The sequence below is a fragment of the Acinonyx jubatus genome, chromosome X (genome assembly GCF_027475565.1).
Source record: "Acinonyx jubatus isolate Ajub_Pintada_27869175 chromosome X, VMU_Ajub_asm_v1.0, whole genome shotgun sequence".
NCBI classification, from domain to species: domain Eukaryota; kingdom Metazoa; phylum Chordata; class Mammalia; order Carnivora; family Felidae; genus Acinonyx; species Acinonyx jubatus.
The window spans coordinates 48628747-48650012 of NC_069389.1; the positions used below are offsets into that span (position 1 = coordinate 48628747).

Consider the following 21266-nt stretch of genomic DNA (forward strand, 5'->3'; position numbering starts at 1 on the left):
AAGAGATGAACATCAAGGAAGGGAAAAAGGCAAACCATAAGAGATTCTTTTACTATAGAGAACAAACCGAGGATTGCTGAATGGCTCGTGGGCATGGGATCGGCTAAAAGGGTAATGGGTATTAAGGAAGGAAATTCTTGTGTTGGGCACTGGTGTTATATGTAAGTGATGAAGGACTAAATTCTACTCCTGAAACCAATTTTTCACCATATATTAACCAACTACAATGTCAATGAAAACTTGAACCAACCAAACAAACAAACATAAAAAATAAAATGTCCTTAGAAAATCAGAGCCTGACACAGGGCTCAAACTCACAAGCCGTGATATCATGACCTGAGCTGAAGTCAGATGCTTAACCGACCAAGCCACCCAGGCACCCCAAAATGTCCTTTTGTATATTACCTATTGAGACTTAATTGCAGAACATTGACCATTAAGGGTCACGGGAATAAATAGCTCACAGCACACTAATTCATCTGCCAGTGTTCATCTTACTAGCTCACACAAACTATACCATGTATCCTATAGTACCATGTAGGATACCATACCATGTATCCTTCATGCAGCATATGTGCTAGGCTAAATAATGGCCTTCAAAGATATCTGGACCCTTATCACTGAGACCTGTGAATGCTACTTTACATGAGAAAAGGTACTATACATAATTTATTGTCTTGAGAAGATTATACTGGATTATCCATGCAGATCCTAAATATGATCACAAGTGTCCTTATAAGAGGGAGGCAGAAGATATGACTGCAGAGGCACAAGGCAACGTGATGATGAAGCAAGGTGCTACACCGCTGGTTTTGGAGGTGGAGGAAGGGACCAGAAGTCAAGTAATACAAGAAATGCAGTTCTAGAAGCTGGAAAAGTCAAGGAAAATGGTTCTACCCAGTGTCAGAGTGAAACTGTTGGATTTATTTTGACCCAGTGAAATTGATTTTGGACGTCTGAATTACAGAGCTGTAAAAGAATAAATGTATGTTTTTTTAAGCCACCAAATATGTGTTCATTTGTTATAGCAGCGATAGGAAACTAATGGAATGTATTTCCCAATTTTCCCATAGTTCCAGCTGCTTTCTTTTGAAGGTTCCAGAATTTGTTGTTGCATTTCGTAGAGGGAGTATACTATAATGGTTAAGAATATCTATCCTAGAGGGGCGCCTGGGGGGCTCAGTCGGTTGAGCATCTGACTTCAGCTCAGGTCATGATCTCACCGCTCATGAGTTTGAGCCCCGCGTCGGGCTCTATGCGGGCAGCTCGGAGCCTGGAGCCTGCTTCGGATTCTGTGTCTCCCTCTCTCTGCCCCTCCCCCGCTCATGCTCTGTCTCTCTCACTCTCAAAAATGAATAAATGTTAAAAAAAAAAGAATAAAAAAAAGAATATCTATCCTAGAGCCAGATTGTATGGATTCATATCTGGGTGTCACTGCTTGGAGTACACCTCAGTTTCCTTATTTGTATAAGCACATGTGGTTCCTTCGAGAATTAAATCAATTAATACATGTAAATCAATTAAAACAGTTACTGACCCTGAAGTGTTCATGACACTTTAGAGGGGCCTGAAAGCCTTATATTTGCTTCTACCAACGCAGCTAAAACAAATAATACTTTTCGATAGTGCACTGATTGTGGAGGCTCCCCTAGCCACAGAAAAGGTTTTGCCAACAGTTAAGAAATCCAACTCCTTCCCTTCCTGAAAATTTTGACCAACCACACAGACATTGAAATCGACCATATTAGGAAGGACAAACTAGCCTTCACTTTTCCACTCATGGAGAGAGCTCTATTTCCCCTTTTGTAAAGTGAGGGCATAATCTTGCATATTTTGCATTTACTTATCTTTATTCTTCCTTTCCCAACTTATTCCAAATATCCAAATCAAATCTTTCTATGTGTGTAATTTATGTGTATTATATTAGCCAAATTTATAATAGCAAAAATATTTTCTAGTTATGTATTAGATAGAGTTAATAATTACAATACTTTTGGATATGGGGGCCCTAATGGGAGGGCACAACATTGAGATTCTGATAATCCACCATAAATCTCCATTCATTTTGTAAATTTAAAGGCAGGCAAAACTTTGTTGTGTCTTTGTATGTTTAGAAGTCCAGTTACATGGAGTTTATTTAAACTAAGTGCAAAAGGTCATAATGTTTTCATGCAATACATATTTGGTTCTTTAAAAACAACTGTGACAAATAACAGAAAGAATTCCAGATTGCTACACTTGTGATCTATACAAAACACCAACATTTTGGACTGTACATAATTAAAGAAATGTCTCAAACACATTGCAATACTGTACTGCATGTACTATATAGTACATAGAAGCATGCCTTAGGTGGGCATAGGAGTGCAGTTTAAAAAAGGAAAAGAAATATCACATTGTAGCTACTCAATTTCTTCAAAATCACTGAGCAGGAAAAGCAACATTGAACTTCCACAACATCTATACAGTACCCAGACTTAAATCAAGACTGTCTTCCTCTATTTTTGGTAAACAACTGCATGGTAAACTTAGATAACTTTTCTCCCTGGATTTTACCTGGTAGTGGCCTTTTATTTTATTTTATTTTATTTTATTTTATTTATTTTTATTTAAAAGAGGGCAGGTTTGGCACTTTTATAATGATGTCATCAATGTTAATATCTCTTGGGATCTCGGGAAGATTCATATTCTTCACAGCTAATACAGTACAGGCTGGAGCTCCCACTAAGCCAGCCACAGATTTCTCCAGTTTATTTTGTGCATCAATCTGTGTAACAGTCTCATTCATGTCGGTCTCCAATACCCCTCCCCCATCACCCTTTCTGCAGGAATATTGTGAACCTTGTCTACATGAAACTTAAATCCAGCTCACAGAAATTTTCAAAACATTTGTCTAATGTTTCCATAAAGAGTTGAATTAGATCTAAAATGACAAGTTCACCTTCTGAAAAATCCACACAGAAGACAACATATAATGTTGCATAATAGCTATAAATCAGTTTGTTGTCAGATCCTCCAATTAACAATTCTCTTTCTAGGAAATTGCAAACATTTTCATTGCTCTTAGATACCAAATGGAATGTGTCCCTGATGATTTGCTCCTGTGTATCTTCACCGTAGGGCCGGTAGAACTTGGTAAGCCACTGCTTCCCATAGTTATTGAAGCTGAGGATCACCTTGATCATGGCTGAGCTGGACGACTTGGTGGGTGCTGGGGGCCAGGGCAGGGGTGGGTACACAAGCCTTGCTTCAGGATCTTGATGGTAATCCTTCCAAAATTTGGTTGTTAAATGGAGAAGTCATGGGAATAGCAGCCCCTTTCTCTAAATAGGCTTTATATAATGAGTTTCAATCATTTAAGACTCCATTTAATATACGATGGAACATATTATGTATGTTAACTGGAGGAAGGTGTCCATGAAGTCCCATTTTGCCAAGACAATTTGTAAGTAACAAAGACTCAATTTAATATGATTACTCACTGAGGCGGGGTATCCATGACAACTATGGGATATTTTAGAGCAATGAGTACTATGGCAATGGGGAATTTACACAAGTCTATAGCTACTGTGGTTAAAATGTGGCATACCTGTATGTCCTCTGTTATATGTTCAGGAATTTCCCAAAGATTACAGGGACTATTTTGTTTATCCTTAGCTGGATCTTGAGGTGTAACTGTCATCTGAGCCTCAGTATTAATCAGTAATCAGCCATCGGTATTAATTTATATCATAAAGATTTGCCATTTGACGCATTTTCAACAATATTTATGGTTAATTTATTTTTTTTAATTTTTTTTAAACGTTTATTTTATTTTTGAGACAGAGAGAGAGCATGAACGGGGGAGGGTCAGAGAGAGAGGGAGACAGAATCGGAAGCAGGCTCCAGGCTCTGAGCTATCAGCACAGAGCCCGACACGGGGCTCGAACTCACGGACTGTGAGATCATGACCTGAGCCGAAGTCGGCCGCTTAACCAACTGAGCCACCCAGGCGCCCCTATTTATGGTTAATTTAGAACCTATATTGTTCAAAGTGTATTTGTAGATTAGAAACTATATTGTACAGTATTTGAATTGGTGAAAAAGGCAACATCTCTTTATCTTTTCTCAGCTTTATTGAGGTATAATTGGTATATAAAAAACATGCATATTTAATGTATACAATTTCATTAGTCTGGACATCTGCATATACTGGTGATACCATCACCACAATCAAGGCAATAAGTATTCTATCATTTCCAAAAGTTTCCTTGTGTCGCTTTGCTTCCTCCCCCCTCACACCCTGTAAGGAAACTTAACATGAGGTCTACTCTCTTAAGGAATTTTAAGTGTTTAATACCATATTATTATCAATAGGCGCTGTGTTGAACAGATCTCTACAGCTTATTCATCTTGTATAACTAACTATTCACATTGAATAACAACTCCCCATTTTCCCATCACCCATTCTCTGACAACCACCTATCTATTTTCTGCTTCTGTAAGTTTAACTTAAGGAAGGTACTGCATTTAAGTCAAATCATGTAGTGTTTGCCCTTCTGTGACTGAATTGCTTTACTTTGCATAATGTCTTCCAGGTCCATCTGCGCTGTTGCAAATAGTAGGATTTCCTTTTTCTTTACACCTGATTATATGTATACATAAATCTATCTAATCTTCATCCATTAATATGTCATAGACATTTGGGCTGTTCCCATAGCATCACTAATCATTGGGGAAATGCAAATCAAATCCACCATGATATATCATCTCAGACCTGTTAAGATTGCTGTCATCAAAAGACAAGAGGTAAGTATTGGCAAGGTTGTGGAGAAAAGGGAACATCTGCTCACTGTTTGTGTGAAGGTAAATTGGTACAACCACTATGGAAAACAGTATGGAGGGTCCTTAAAAAAATAAAATAAAATAAAAATAGAAAAACCATATAATGAATCATTCCCAATTCTGAATATTCATCCAAAAGAATTAAAATCAGAACCTTAAATAGATCTGTGAATCATCATATTTATTGCATTAGTTATAATATTTATTTTACCTTTACAGCATAAAGAGTCTTCCAGTAATTTTAAGATTTTCAGTTGGTTCAATTGTAGACTCTTTCTCATTGAGTTTCATACTTGGTCATTCCTCACTTGTATGCAGGTTCCTTCTTCTTTCCAACCTTTCTGTTTCTTTTTTTTTTTCTTTTATTTTCTTCAATATTCTTATATAAACACAACCAATAGTATATGTGTGTGTATATATATATATATATAGAGAGAGAGAGAGAGAGAGAGAGAGAGAGAGAAAGTTTTACTGTAATGTATTGGCTCACATGATTATAAAGAGTGGCAAGTCCAAATCTGTAGTGTGGGCCTGCAGCCATCACGCTCAGGAAGTCCACTGTTGCATTGCAATATGTAGACTTACACACAGAGATCCTGCAGAGCTGATAGTTCAGTTCCAGTCCAAAGACCAGCAGGGAACCAGGAGAGCTGATGGTGCAGATGAGGTCTGAAGGTAGTCTGCTGGAGAATTCCCTCTTGCTTGGGAAGTATGTTTTATTGTTGTAGTTTTATTCAGGCCTTCAACTGATTGAATTCAGCCCACCCACATGATGGAGGATAACATGCTTACTCAAAGTTCACCAACCTAAATGTTAATCTCATCCCTCCCCCGCCAAAAAAAAAAAAAACGCTCCAAGTTGACACATAAAATTCATCACTTTCTCTCCACCTCCTTTTTCTTAGGTGGTTACTGGATATAGTTTGGAGGTATGTCTTTTCTACCCTGTTCATATTTATAAGTTTCTTTATCCAAAGAGTAACTCCTTGGCTATGCCACATATATGCCATGGATGGTTTTCCATATAATACTGAAGATCAGGATGTTTGCTGTGTAAGAGATATAGGCAACAGCAGCAAAAGTATTCTGTAAAATTCTAGTGAGCCATATTATTTTAGGAGTGTGGCTTCCTAAATTCCAATCACCAAGTGATGACCTTTCAAATAGTGATTTGTCTTCCTACACATGCATGACTACCTGATGGGTCAGTATTTCATACCATGTATTGCCTTTCCATTGAAGCTCTATAGCATGGCAACCAATGGTTGGTTGAGGCACACAACCAGTCACAGGATAAGAATCTTTCCTCTGATTCTACTGTAAGTTATAGCTTATGCTGTAAGTGAGAATAAAAGTTTCTCCCAAGATACTGATAGGTATGGGAAAAGACATATGGCTCTTATAGTCATATAAGGAGTGCCCTGGGGTGCCTGGGTGGCTCAGTTGGTTAAGCATATCACTTCGGCACAGGTCATGATCTTGCAGTTTGTGGGTTTGAGCCCCGCATTGGGCTCTGTGCTGATGGCTCAGAGCCTGGAGCCTGCTTCAGATTCTGTCTCTCTTGATCTCTGCCTCACCCCGATTCACACTCTGTCTCTGTCTCTCTCTGTCTCTCTCTCTCAAAAATAAATAACTTCAAAAAAAAATTAAAAAAAGGAGGGCCCTAACCCCATGCTCCTGTCCCTAAGTGCAAAGTAGTTATCAAAACTTCTTACTTAGGTCGGTAAACCTATAGCACAGAGTCAGAAGAACTAAGAAAATTTAGCACAAAGCATTACATCCAAAAACACAAATGAGCTCTTCCGGGTCACTGCGAAAATGAAAAGTCCAAATTTCAGATTAAAAATTAGGAGATTCAGTGCTGTGCCTATATGGATCCATCCCTCCAACGGATCTGCCTGCCTCCTGTTGCTAAAGGGCCCCTCTCCCAGGGGACCACTGACAGCAAAGCTAGCTGAGCCTGCTCCTCCCGACCCTGTGCACCTTCTGAACCCACCCCGGCTATTATGCCAGATCCCATCAAAGAAGCACCACAAGCCTGCCAGTGTGCAAGTAGCCCAGATAGGGGCCACACCACTCCACAGTGAGTGCTGCCCCTGGGAGAGGGGAAGATAAGGTACACACCAGTCTGACTGTGGCCCCAGCGGTGGGCTGGGGACAAATATCAGGTCTGACTGCAGTCCACCCACCACAACAAATTACTCCAGACAGCATAGGGGAAATGTCCTGCAGTTTGGTGCCACCCCAGAGACTACCAAAATGACAAAACAGAAGGGCTTTCTTCAAAGAAACTCCAGGAAGTAGCGACACCTAACAAACTGATCAAAACCAATTTAAACAATATAACAAAACAAGAATTTAGAATAATAGTCATAAAATTAATCGCTGGGCTTGAAAAACGCATACAGGATAGAAGATAATCTATTGCTACAGAGATCAAGGGACTAAGAAATAGTCATAAGCAGCTAAAAAATGCCATAAATGAGGTGAAAATAAAAGGGAGGCGGCCATAGCACGGATTGAAGAGGCAGAGAAGAGAATACGTGAATTAGAAGATAAAATTATGGGAAAAGAGGAAGCTGAGAAAAAGAGAGATAAAAAAATCCAGGAGTCTGAGGGGAGAATTACAGAGCTAAGTGAAGCAATCAAACGAAACAGTATCTGTATAATAGGAATTCCAGAAGATGAAGAGAGAGAGAAAGGGGCTGAAGGTGTACATGAACAAATCAGAGCTGAGAACTTCCCCGATCTGGGGAAGGAAACAGGCATTGAAATCCATAAAGCACAAAGAACTCCCTTCAGACGTAAGTTAAATCGATCTTCTGCACGACATATCATAGTGAAACTAGCAAAAGACAAGGATAAAGAGAAAATTCTGAAAGCAGCTAGGGATAAACATGCTCTAACATATAAAGGGAGACCGATAAGACTAGTGACGGATCTATCTACTGAAACTTAGCAGGCCAGAAAGGAATGGCAGGAAATCTTCAATGTGATGAACAGAAAAAAATATGCAGCTGAGAATCCTTTATCCACCAAGTCTGTCATTTAGAGTAGAAGGAGAGACAAAGGTCCTCCCAAACAAACAAACACTGAAGGAATTCATCATCACTAAACCAGCCCTACAAGAGATCTTAAGGGGGATTCTGTGAGCGGAATGTTGCAAAGACCACAAAGGATCAGAGACATCCCTACAAGCATGGAACCCACAGACATCACAATGACTCTAAACCCATATCTTTCAAAAATAACACCGAATGTAAATGGACTAAATGCTCCAACCAAAAGACATAGGGTATCAGAATGGATAAAGAAAATAAAAAAACAAGACCCATCTATTTGCTGTCTACAAGAGACTCATTTTAGACCTGAGAACACCTTCGGAGTGAAAGTGCGGGCATGCAGAATTATCTATCATGCTACTGGAAATCAAAAGAAAGCTGGAGTAGCCATACTTATATCAAAGAAAGTAGGCTTTAAATTAAAGGCTGTAACAAGAGATGAAGAAGGGCATTATATAATAATTACAGGGACTATCCATCAGGTAGCGCTAACAATTATAAATGTCTATGCACCGAAAACGCGAGCCCCCAAATATATAAAACAATTAATCACAAACGTAAGCAACCTTATTGACAAGAATGTGGTAATTGCAGGGGACTTTAATACTCCACTTACAACAAAGGATAGATCATCTAGACAGGATCAATAAAGAAACAAGGGCCCTGAATGATACACTGGATCAGATGGACTTGACAGATATATTTAGAACTCTGCATCCCAAAGCAACAGAGTATACTTTCTTCTCGGGTGCACATGGAACATTCTCCAAGATAAATCACAAACTTGGTCACAAAACAGCCCTTCATAAGTATACAAGAATTGAGATCATACCATGCGTACTTTCAGACCACAATGCTATGAAGTTTGAAATCAACCACAGGAAAACGTCTGGAAAACCTCCAAAAGCATGGAGGTTAAAGAACACCCTACTAAGGGAGGAATGGGTCAACCAGGCAATTAGAGAAGAAATTTAAAAATATATGGAAACAAATGAAAATGAAAAGACAACAATTCAAATGCTTTGGGATGCAACGAAGGCAGTCCCGAGAGGAAAATACATTGCAATCCAGGGCTATCTCCAGAGACGAGAAAAATCCCAAATACAAACTCTAACAGAACACCTAAAGGAAATAGAAGCAGAACAGGAAAGACACCCCAAACTCAGCAGAAGAAGGGAAATAATAAAGATCAGAGCAGAAATAAACCATATAGAATCTAAAAAACTGTAGAGCAGACCAATGAAACCAAGAGTCGGTTCTTTGAAAAAAATAAACAAAATTGTTAAACCTCTAGCCAGGCTTCTCAAAAAGAAAAAGGAGATGACCCAAATAGATAAAATCACGAATGAAAGTGGAATTATAACAACTATCCCCTCAGAAATACAAGCAATTATCAAGGAATACTATGGAAAATTATATGCCAACAAACTGGACAACCTGGAAGAAATGGACAAATTCTTAAACACCCAAACACTTCCAAAACTTAAACAGGAAGAAATAGAAAACTTGAACACACCCATAACAAGCGAATAAATTGAATCCATTATCAAAAATCTCCCAACAAATAAGAGTCCAGGACCAGATGGCTTCCCAGGGGAATTCTACCAGACACTTAAGCAGAGATAATACCTATCCTTCTCAAGCTGTTCCAAAAAATAGAAAGGGAAGGAAAACTTCCAGACTCATTCCATGAAGACAGCATTACTTTGATTCCTAAACCAGACAGAGACCCAGCAAAAAAAGAGAACTATAGGCCAATATCCCTGATGAATGTGGATGCAAAACTTCTCAATAAGATACTAACAAATCGAAGTCAACAGCATATAAAAAGAATTATACACCACGATCCAGTGGGATTCAGTCCTGTGATGCAGGGTTGGATCACATTCACAAATCAATCAACGTGATACATTACATTAATAAAACAAAAGATAAGAACCCTATGATCCTGTCAATTGATGCAGAAAAAGCATTTGACAAAATTCAGTATCGTTTCTTAATAAAAACCCTCAAGAAAGTCGGTATAGAAGGAACATACTTAAACATCATAAAAGCCATTTATGAAAAGCCCACAGCTAATATCATCCTCATTGGGGAAAAACAGAGGTTTCTCCCTGAGATCAGGAACACGACAGGGATGTCCACTCTCACCGCTGTTGTTTCACATAGTGTTGGAAGTTCTAGCATCAGCAATCAGACAACAAAAGGAAATCAAAGCCATCAAAATTGGCAAAGATGAAGTCAAGCTTTCACTTTTTGCAGATGACAGGATATTATACATGGAAAACCCGATAAGATTCCACCAAAATCTGCTATAACTGATACATGAATTCAGAAAAGTCACAGGATACAAAATCAATGTACAGAAATCAGTTGCATTCTTATACACTAATAATGAAGCAACAGAAAGACAAATAAAGAAACTGATCCCATTCACAATTGCACCAAGAAGCCTAAAACACTTAGGAATAAACCTAACCAAAGATGTAACAGATCTGTATGCTGAAAAGTATAGAAAGCTTATGAAGGAAATTGAAGAAGATATAAAAAAAATGGAAAAACATTCCGTGCTCATGGATTGGAAGAATAAATATTGTCAAAATGTCAATACTACCCAAAGCTATCTACACATTCAATGCAATCCCAATCAAAATTGCACCAGCATTCTTCTTGAAGCTAGAACAAGCAATCCTAAAATTTGTATGGAACCACAAAAGACCCCGAATAGCCAAAGTAATTTTGAAGAAGAAGACCAAAGTGGGAGGCATCACAATCCCAGACTTTAGCCTCTACTACAAAGCTGTAATCATCAAGACAGCATGGTATTGACATGAAAACAGACACATAGACCGATGGAATAGAATAGAGACTCCAGAATTGGACCCCAAACGTATGGCCAACGAATCTTTGACAAAGCAGAAAAGAATATCCAATGGAAAAACGACAGTCTCGTTAACAAATGGTGCTGGGAGAGCTGGACAACAACATGAATAAGAATGAAACTAGACCACTTTCTGACACCATTCACAAAAACAAACTCAAAATGGATAAAGGACCTGAATGTGAGACAGGAAACCATCAAAACCCTAGAGGAGAAAGCAGGAAAACACCTCTCTGACCTCAGCCGCACCAATTTCTTACCTGACACATCCCCAATGGCAAGGGAATTCAAAGCAAAAATGAACTATTGGGACCTCATGAAGATCAAAAGCTTCTGCACAGCAAAGGAAACAATCAACAAAACTAAAAGGCAACCAACGGAATGGGAAAAGATCTTTGCAAATGACATATCGGACAAAGGGCCAGTATCCAAAATCTATAAAGAGCTCACCAAACTCCACACCCGAAAAACAAATAATCCAGTGAAGAAATGGGCAGAAGACATGAGTAGACACTTCTCTAAAGAAGACTTCCAGATGGCCAACAGGCACATGAGAAGATGCTCAACGTCGCTCCTCATCAGGGAAATACAAATCAAAACCACACTCAGATATCACCTCACGCCAGTCAAAGTGGCTAAAATGAACAAATCAGGAGACTATAGATGCTGGTGAGGATGTGGAGAAACGGGAACCCTCTTGCACTGTTGGTAGGAATGCAAACTGGTGCAGCCGCTCTGGAAAACAGTGTGGAGGTTCTTCAAAAAATTAAAAATAGATCTACCCTATGACCCAGCAATAGCACTGCTAGGATTTTACCCAAGGGATACAGGAGTACTGATGCATAGGGGCGCTTGTACCCCAATGTTTATAGCAGCACTTTCAACAATAGCCAAATTACGGAAAGAGCCTAAATGCCCATCAACTGATGAATGGATAAATACATTGTGGCTTATATTTACAATGGAATACTACATGGCAATGATAAAGAATGAAATATGGCCTTTTGTAGCAACGTGGATGGAACCGGAGAGGGTTATGCTAAGTGAAATATGTCATACAGAGAAATACAGATATCATATGTGTTCACTCTTATGTGGATCCTGAGAAACTTAACAGAAGTCCATGGGGGAAGGGAAGGACAAAAAAGGATTAGAGATGGAGGGGGCCAAAACATAAGAGACTCTTGAAAACGGAGAACAAACTAAAAATTGATGGGGTTGGGAGGGAGGGGAGGGTGGGTGATGGGTACTGAGGTGGGCCCCTGTTGGGATGAGCTCTGGGTTTTGTATGGAAACCAATTTGACAACAAATTTCATATTAAAAATAAAAATAAATACATAACTATCAATAATTACTCTGAATGTAAATGGACAAAACATTCCATCAAAATACATAAGGTATACGAATGGATGAAATAAAAAACAAGATCTATCTATGTATTGCCTACAAAAGTGTCATTTTAGTACAAAACACACCTGCTGGTTGAAAGTGAGGGGATGTAGAACCATCTGTCCATGTAAATGGACATTAAAAGAAAGAACAAAATACTAGTACTTATAAAAGACAAACTAGATTATAAACCTAAAACTAACAGCAGATGAAAAAGGGCACTATATTATAATAAAGGGGACTATCTAACAGGAAGATCTAATAATTGTAAATATTTATGCCCCCAACTTAGAAAAACTAAATATATAAAATAAGTAATAACAAACATAATGGGAGTCATTAATAATAATATAGTAATAGCAGGGGACTTTAACACCCCTTCACATAAATGGACACATCATCTAAGCAGTAAATCAACAAAGAAACAATGGCTTTGAATGGCACACTGCACCAGATGAACTTCACAGATATATTCAGAACATAGCATCCCAAGGCAACAGAATACATGTGTATTCTTCTCAAGTGCACATGGTATATTTTCCAGAGCAGCTCACATACTAGGTCACAAATCAGAACTGAAGAAGTACAAAAAGACTGAGATCATACCATGAATCTTTTCTTACCACAATGCTATGAAAGTTGAAGACAAACACAAGAAAAAAAAAATTTGGAACATCCACAAATATATGGAAGGCAAACAACATTCTACTAGCAATAAATGAGTCAAGTAGTAAATTAAAGAAGAAATACAAATATACATGTAAACAAATAAAAATGGGGGGAAAATGGTCCAACGCAATTGGGATGTAGCAAAAGTAGTGATAAGAGGGAAGTATAGGGCAATATAGGCCTACCTCAAGAAGGAAGAAACATCTCAAATAAACAACTTAACCTTACTCTTAAAGGAGCTAGAAAAATAACCACAAATGAAGCATAAAGCCATCAGAAAAAGGGAAATAAAAAATGAGAGCAGAAATAAATGATATAGAAACTAAAGAAAAAAAAACAGTAGGTTAATGAAGTTAGGAGCTGGTTTTTTGAAAATATTATTACAATTGATAACCCCCTACTCAGACTTATAAAAAGAAAAGAAATGAACCAAATAAATAAAATCACAAATGAAAGAGGAGAAATAACAAGCAACATCACAGAAATACAATTTACAAGGCAATATTATGAAAAACTTATAGGCCACCAAATCAGACAATATGGAAGAAAAGTATAAATTCCTAGAACCATGTGAACTACCAAAACCAAAACAGGAATAGAATACTTGACCAGATCAATAATCAGCCAGAAAATTGAATCAGTAATCAAAAATCTTCCAACAAACTAAAATTCATGCCTAATGGCTTCAATGAGAATTCTATCAAACATTTAAAGAATAGCTAATACCTATTTCTCTCAAATTACTCAAAAAAATAGAAAAGGAAGTAAAACTTCCCAACTCATTTCATGAGGCCAGCATTACCCTGATTCTCAACCCTGACAAAGAGTCTACTAAACCAAACAAACAAGCAAACTAACAAACAAACAAAACAACTAAAGGGCAGTATCCCTGATGAACATGGATGCAAAATTCTCAACAAAATACTAGCAAATCAAATCCAACAGTACATTAAAAGAATCATACACCATGATCAAGTAAGCATTATTCCTGGACTACAAGAATGGTTCAGTATTCATAAATGAATCAAGTGATACATCACATTAGTAAAAGAATGGATAATAACTTTATGATCCTCTCAGTAGAGGATCATATAGGATCCAGAAAAAGCAATGGACATATAGGATGCAGAAAAAGCATTGGACAAAGTACGACATCCATTCATGATACAAACTCTCAACACAGTAGGGATAGAGGGAACATACTTCAAGATTTTAAAGGCCATATACAAAGAACACACAGTTAATATCATCCTCAATGGGCAAAATCTGAGAGCTCTTTCTCTAGAGTCAGGAATAAGACAGGGATGTGCATTCTCACCACAATCGTTTAACGTAGTAATATAAGACCCAGCCTCAGCACTCAGACAACAAAAAGAAATTAAAAGCATCCAAATCAGCAATAAAGAACTCAAACTTTTACTATTTACAGATGACATGGTACTCTATGTAGAAAACCCAAAAGACTCCACCAAAATCTTGCTAGAACTGATACACAAATTCAGTAAATTGGTAGGATACAAAATCAATGTACAGAAACCTGTTGCATTTTTATACACCAATAATGAAGCAGCAGAAAAAAAAATCAAGTAAGCGATCCCATTTACAACCGGGCCAAAACCCATAAGATAACTAGGAATAAACATAACCAAAATGGTAAAAGGTCTGTAATCTGAAAATCACTGTTGAAAGAAACTAAAGATGATACAAAGAAATGGAAAATCATTCCATGCTCATGGATTGGATGAATAAATATTGTTAAAATGTCTAAAGTTCCCAGTCTACAGATTTGATGCAATCCTTATCAAAGTACCACCATTTTTTCACAGAGAAAGAACAAACAATTCTAAAATTTGTATGGAACCACAAAAGGCACTGAATAGACCAGGGAATCTTCAAAAGGAAAACCAAAGCTGGAGGAATCACAATTAAATACTTCAAGCTACATTACAAAGCTGTAATCATCCAGAAAGCATGGTATTGACACAAAAACAGACACATATATCAATGCAACAGAACAGGAAATCCAGAAATGAACCCACAAGTCTATGGTTAACTAATCTTCGACAAAGCAGGAAAGAATACCCAATGGAAAAAAGATAGTTTCTTCAACAAATGACGTTGGGAAAACTAGATAGTAACATGTAAAAGAATGAACCTGGACAACTTTCTTACACCACAAATCCAAAATGGATGAAAGATCTAAATGTGAGATAGGAAACTATTAAAATCCTAAGAGGAAAACACAGGCAGTAACCTTTTTGACATCAGCTATAGCAACTCCTTACTAGATATGTCTCTTCAGGCAAGGGAAACAAAAGCAAAACTAAACTATTGGGACTTCATTAAGATTAAAACTTCTGCAAATGACAAGATTTCATTCTTTTTGATCACCACCAAGTAGTATTCCACTGTATGTATGTATGTGTGTGCATATGTATGTGTGTGTGTGTGTGTGTGTGTATATATTTTTTTCTTTATCCACTCATCAGTTGTGTAACTAAAGTGTATTATGCTAAGAGAAATAAGTGAGCCAGAGCAAAACAAATACAAAATTTCACTCATGTGGAATTTAAGAAACACTACAGATGAACATAGCAGAAGGGAAAGAAAAATAAGATTAAAAACAGAGAAGGAGGCAAACCATAAGAGACCCTTAAATACAGAGAGTAAACTGAAGGTTACTGGAGGGGAGGTGGGGGGGATGGACTAAATGGGTGATGGGCATTAAGGAGGGCACGTGTTGGGATGAGCACTGGATGTTATATGTAAGTGATGAATCACTGAGTTCTAGTCTCTTAATCAATACTACATTGCATGTTAACTAACTTGAATTTAAGTAAATAATAAATAAATAAATAAATATATATATAAATAAATTAAATATTGTCAAATTTAAAAAAAGACAAAAACTTTCTGCACAGCAAATGAAACAGTCAACAAAACTAAAAGCTAACATTTGGCATGGGAGAATATATTTGCAAATGATATATATGATAAAGGGTTAATAAATAACCAAAATATAAAGACTTATAAAAAATAAACCAGAATTTAAAACAGCAATCATAAGGACATTAGCTGAGCTTAAAAACCAAGACAGAGAAGACACTAGAGGATCTCTTACTGCAGAGATAAATGAGTTAAAATCTAGTCAGGCCAAAGTTAAAAATGTGATAACTCAGATGCAATCCCAAATGGAAGCCACAAAAATGAGGATGGACGAAGCAGAGGAGCAAATTAGGGATATAGAAGACAAAATTGCAGGAAAAAAATAAAGCTGAAAAGAAGAGGGAAAGAAAGGTCATGGACCATGAAGCACACTTAGGTAACTCAGTGACTTATTAAAACACATTACAACTGATACGAATATATCACAGGAGCCCCAGAAGATTAAGAGAGAGAAAGGAGGCAGAAGGTTTATTTGAACAAATTATAGCTGAAAACTTCCCTAATCTGGGGTAGGACACAGACATCAAATCCAAGAACCACAGAGAACTTCCATTAAATTCAACAAAAGCCAATCATCGCCAAGGCATACTATAGGCCTTGTCTATAGTCACAAAATACACAGACAAGGAAAGAATCCTAAAAGCAGCAAGGGAAAAAAAAGTCCTTAACCTACATGGGAAGACAGATCAAGTTGGCAGCAGATCTGTCTACCCAAACATGGCTGGCCAGAAAGGGGTGGCAGGAAATATTCAAAGTGCTAGATGGGAAAATACACAGCCACAAATTCTTTATTCAGCAAGGCTGTCATTCAGAGGAGAAGAGATAGAGATTCCCAGACAAACAAAAAATTAGGAGTTGCTGAACAATAAATCAGCCCTGCAAGAAATTTTAAGGGGGACTTTTTGAGTGGAGAAAAAAAAAAGACCAAAGCAAGAAAGACTAGAAAGGACCAGAGAATATCATGACAAACAGCAACTCTACAGGGAACACAATGGCACTGAATTTATATCTTTCAGTTATCACTCTGAATGCAAATGGACTAAATGCTCCAATCAAAAGACATAAGGTGTCATAATGGATAAAAATCTGAGACCCATCTATATGATGCCTACAAGAGACTCATTTTAGACCTAAAGAGAGCTGTAGATTAAAAGTCAAGGGATGGAGAAGACTCTATCATGCTAATATATGTCAAAAGGAAGCCAGAATAGCCATTCATACATCAGACAAACTAGATTTTAAAGCAAATATTGTAACAAGAGATGAGGAAGTGCATTATATCATAATTAAGGGGTCTATCTGGAAAGAAGATCCAACAATTGTAAATATATATGCTCTCAATTTGAAAGCAGCCAAATATATAAATTAATTCATAACAAACATAAAGAAACTCATTCATAATAATACAATAATAGTAGAGGACTTTAACACCCCACTTACATCAATGGGCAGGTAATCTAAGCAGAAAATAAACAAGAGCCTAATGGCTTTGAATGACACACTGGACTAGATAGACTTAATAGACATATGCAGAATATTTCATCTCAAAGCAGCAGAATACACATTCTTCTTGAATGCACATGGAACATTCTCCAGAATAGATTACATACTGAGTCACAGATCAGGCCTCAACAAGTGCAAAAAAAAAAAAAAAAATGAGATCGTGCCATGCATATTTTTAGACCACAATGCTATGAAACTTGAAGTTAACCACAAGAAAAATTTTAGAAAGCTGTCAAATACATGGAGTTTAAAGAACATTCTACTAAAGAATGAATGGGTTAACCATGGAAATTAAAGAAGAAATTAAAAAATACATGGAAGCAAATGAAATTGAAAACACGACAGTCCAAAACCTTTGGGATGTAGCAAAGGCAGTCTTAAGAGGGAAGTATATTGCAACCCATCCCTATATCAAGAACCAAGAAAAGTCCCAAATTTACAACTTAAACTTACACCTAAGATGCTAGAAAAGGAATAGCAAATAAAGCCTATAGTCAGCAGAAGAAGGGAAATAATAAAGATTAGAGGAGAAATAAACAATACAGAAACAAAAACAAAACAGAGCAGAACAGATCAACAAAATGAAGAGGAGGTTCTTTGAAAGAAATAATAAAATTGATAAAACCCTAGTCAGACTTATCAAAACAGTAAAGAGAAAGGACACAAATAGATAAAATTATGAATGAAAGAAGAAAGATCACATCCAACACCACAGAAACACAATTATAAGAGAATACTAAGAAAAATTATCTTCCAAAAAACTGGGCAATCTGGAAAAAGTAGACAAATTCCTAGGAACGTACAGACTACCAAAACTGAAACAGAAAGAACTATAAAATATGAACAGACTCATAACCAGCAAAGAAATTGAATCAGTAATCAAAAATCTCCCAATGAATAAGAGTCCTGGGCCAGATGGCTTCCCAGGGGGAATTCTACCAGACATTTAAAGGAGAGTTAATACACATTCTTAAACTGTTCCAAAAAAATATAAATGGAAGGTAAACATCCAAACTCATTCAATGAAGCCACTATTACCTTGGTTCCAAACCCAAAGATTCCACTAAAAAGGTGGACTACAGGCCAATATACTTGATGAATATGGATGCAAAAATTTTCAATAAAATACTAGCAAATCAAATTCAATGGTGCATTAAAAGAATTATTCACCATGATCAAGTGGGATTTATTCCTGGTTGCAGAGTAGGTTCAATATTTGCAAATCAATCAATCAATCAATCAATCAATCAAATCATTATTGCAAATAAATTAATGTGATGCATCACATTAATTAAAACAAAGGGTAAGAACCAAATGATCCTGTCAACAGACACAGAAAAACCATTTGACAAAATACAGCATCCATTTTTGATGACAAAACACCAAATAATTTACAGACAGATGGAACATACCTCAACATCATAAAGGCCATGTACAAAAGACACACAGCTAATATCATCCTCAATGGGGAAAAGCTGAGCATTTCTCCTATGGCCAGGAAGAAGACAAGGATGCTCACTCTCACCATTACTATTTAACGTAATACTAGAATCCCTAGCCTCCGTAGTCAGACAACAAAAAGAAATAAAAGGCATCCAAATCAGCAAGGACGAAGTCAAACTTTCACTATTTGCAGACAGTATGATACTCTATGTAGAAAACACAAAAGACTACTAAAAATTGCTACAACTAATACATTGATTTAGCAAAGTTGCAGGATATAAAATCAATGTACAGAAATCTGTTGCATTTCTATACACCAATAACTAAATGGCAGAAAAAGAAATCAAGGAATCATTCCCATTTGCAATTGCACCAAAACAAAAAAGATATCTAGGAACAAAACTAACTAAAGAGGTAAAAGATCTGTACTCTGAAAACTATAGAATACCTATGAAAGAAATTAAAAAGGACACAAAGAAATAGAGAAGCATTCCATGCTCATAGATTGGAAGAACAAACGGTTTTAAAATGTCTCTATTACCCAAAGGAATCTACATATTTATTGGAATCTTTATCAAAATACCACCAGCATTTTTTGCAGAGCTAGAACAGTCAATCCTAACATTTATTTGGAACCAAAAAAAGACCCCAAATAAGCAAAGTAACCCTGGGAAAGAAAAACAAGACTTGAGGTATCACGGTTCCATATTTCAAGCTAAATTACAAAACCGTGATCATAAACACAGTATGGTCCTGGCACAAAAACAGACACAGAGATCAATGGAACAGAATATAAAACCGATAAATGAACCACCAACTCTATGCTCAACTCATCTTTGACAAAGTTGGAAAGAATATCCAATGTGAAAAAGCAGTCTCTTCAACAATTTGTGCTTGGAAAACTGGATGGCAACATGCAGAAAAATTAAAGTGAACCCCTTTCTTACATCATACACAAAAGTAAATTCAAAATGGAGGAAAGGCCTAAATGTGAGACAGGAAACCATCAACATCACATAGGAGAATACAGGCAGCAACCTCTTTGACCTCAGCTGAAGCAACCTATTACTACACCCATTGCTGAAGGCAAGGGAAACAAAAGCAAACATGAACTATTGGGACCTCATCAAGACAAAAAGCTTCTGCACAGTGAAGGAAACAATCAACAAAACTAAAAGGTAGCCTATGGAATGGGAGAAGATATTTGCAAAGGACATATCTGATAAAGGGTTAGTATCCAAAATCTATAAATGAGTTATTAAACTCAACACCCAAAAAACAAATAACCCATTTAAGAAATGGGAAGAAGACATGAATACACAATTTTTCAAAGAAGACATCCAGATGGCTAACAGACACATGAACAGATGCTCAAAAGCACTCATCACCAGGGAATTACAAATCAAAATCATGATGAGATACCACCTCACACCTGCAAGAATGACTAAAATTAACAACACGAGAAATAACGGGTGTTGACATGGACGTAGAGAAAGGGGAACACTCTTGCACTGTTTGTGGGAATGCAAACTGGTGCAGTCACTCTGGAGAATAGTATGGAGATTTCTCAAAAACTAAAATTAGAGGTACCCTACAATCCAACAATTGAACTATTAGGTATTTACTCAATGGATACAAAAATACAGATTTGAAGGGATACACACACCCTAATGTTTATAGCACTAGCATCAACAATAGTCAAACTATGGAGAGAGCCCAAATATCCAATTACTGATGAATGTATAAAGAAGATATGGCATACATATACAATGGAGTATTAGTCAGCCTTCAAAAAGAATGAAATCTTGACATTTTCATGAACATGGATGGAGCTAGAAGGTATTATGCTAAGCCACATAAGTCAAACAATGAAAGACAAATACCATATGATTTCATTCATGTGTGGAATTTAAGAAACAAAACAGAGGAATATATGGGATGGGGGAAAATGAGCAGAGGGAGACAAACCACAAGCAACTCTTAATAATAGAGAATAAAATGAACTGATGGAGGGAAGTGGATGAGATTTGGGCTAGATGGCTAATAGGTATTGAGGAGGCCACTTGTGATGAACACAGGGTGTTGTATTGTTGTATGTAAGTGAAGAACCACTGAATTCTACTCCTGAAACCAATATTGTACTGTATGTTGGCTATCTACAATTTAAATTACATATATATAAGCTGACACATTATAAATCATACTTACTGTTGAATAAAATGTGTCAGAATAATGAGTAAATTTTGTATAAATGCACAGTTACGGGGCGCCTGGGTGGCGCAGTCGGTTAAGCGTCCGACTTCAGCCAGGTCACAATCTCACGGTCCGTGAGTTCGAGCCCCGCGTCAGGCTCTGGGCTGATGGCTCGGAGCCTGGAGCCTGTTTCCGATTCTGTGTCTCCCTCTCTCTCTGCCCCTCCCCCGTTCATGCTCTGTCTCTCTCTGTCCCAAAAATAAATAAAAAACGTTGAAAAAAAATTTATAAATGCACAGTTACATAAGTAATCTTAAACATCTGATATGGTGCCAGTTTATCTAATCAGTAAATC

The 21266-nt window shown here is 37.1% G+C and overlaps 1 pseudogene; it reads right to left on the reverse strand.

Annotated features, from left to right (window-relative positions):
- Positions 1–1226: 1226 nt before the first annotated feature.
- LOC128311603 (AP-3 complex subunit sigma-1-like) lies at positions 1227–5226 on the reverse strand (annotated as a pseudogene).
- Positions 5227–21266: the final 16040 nt, after the last annotated feature.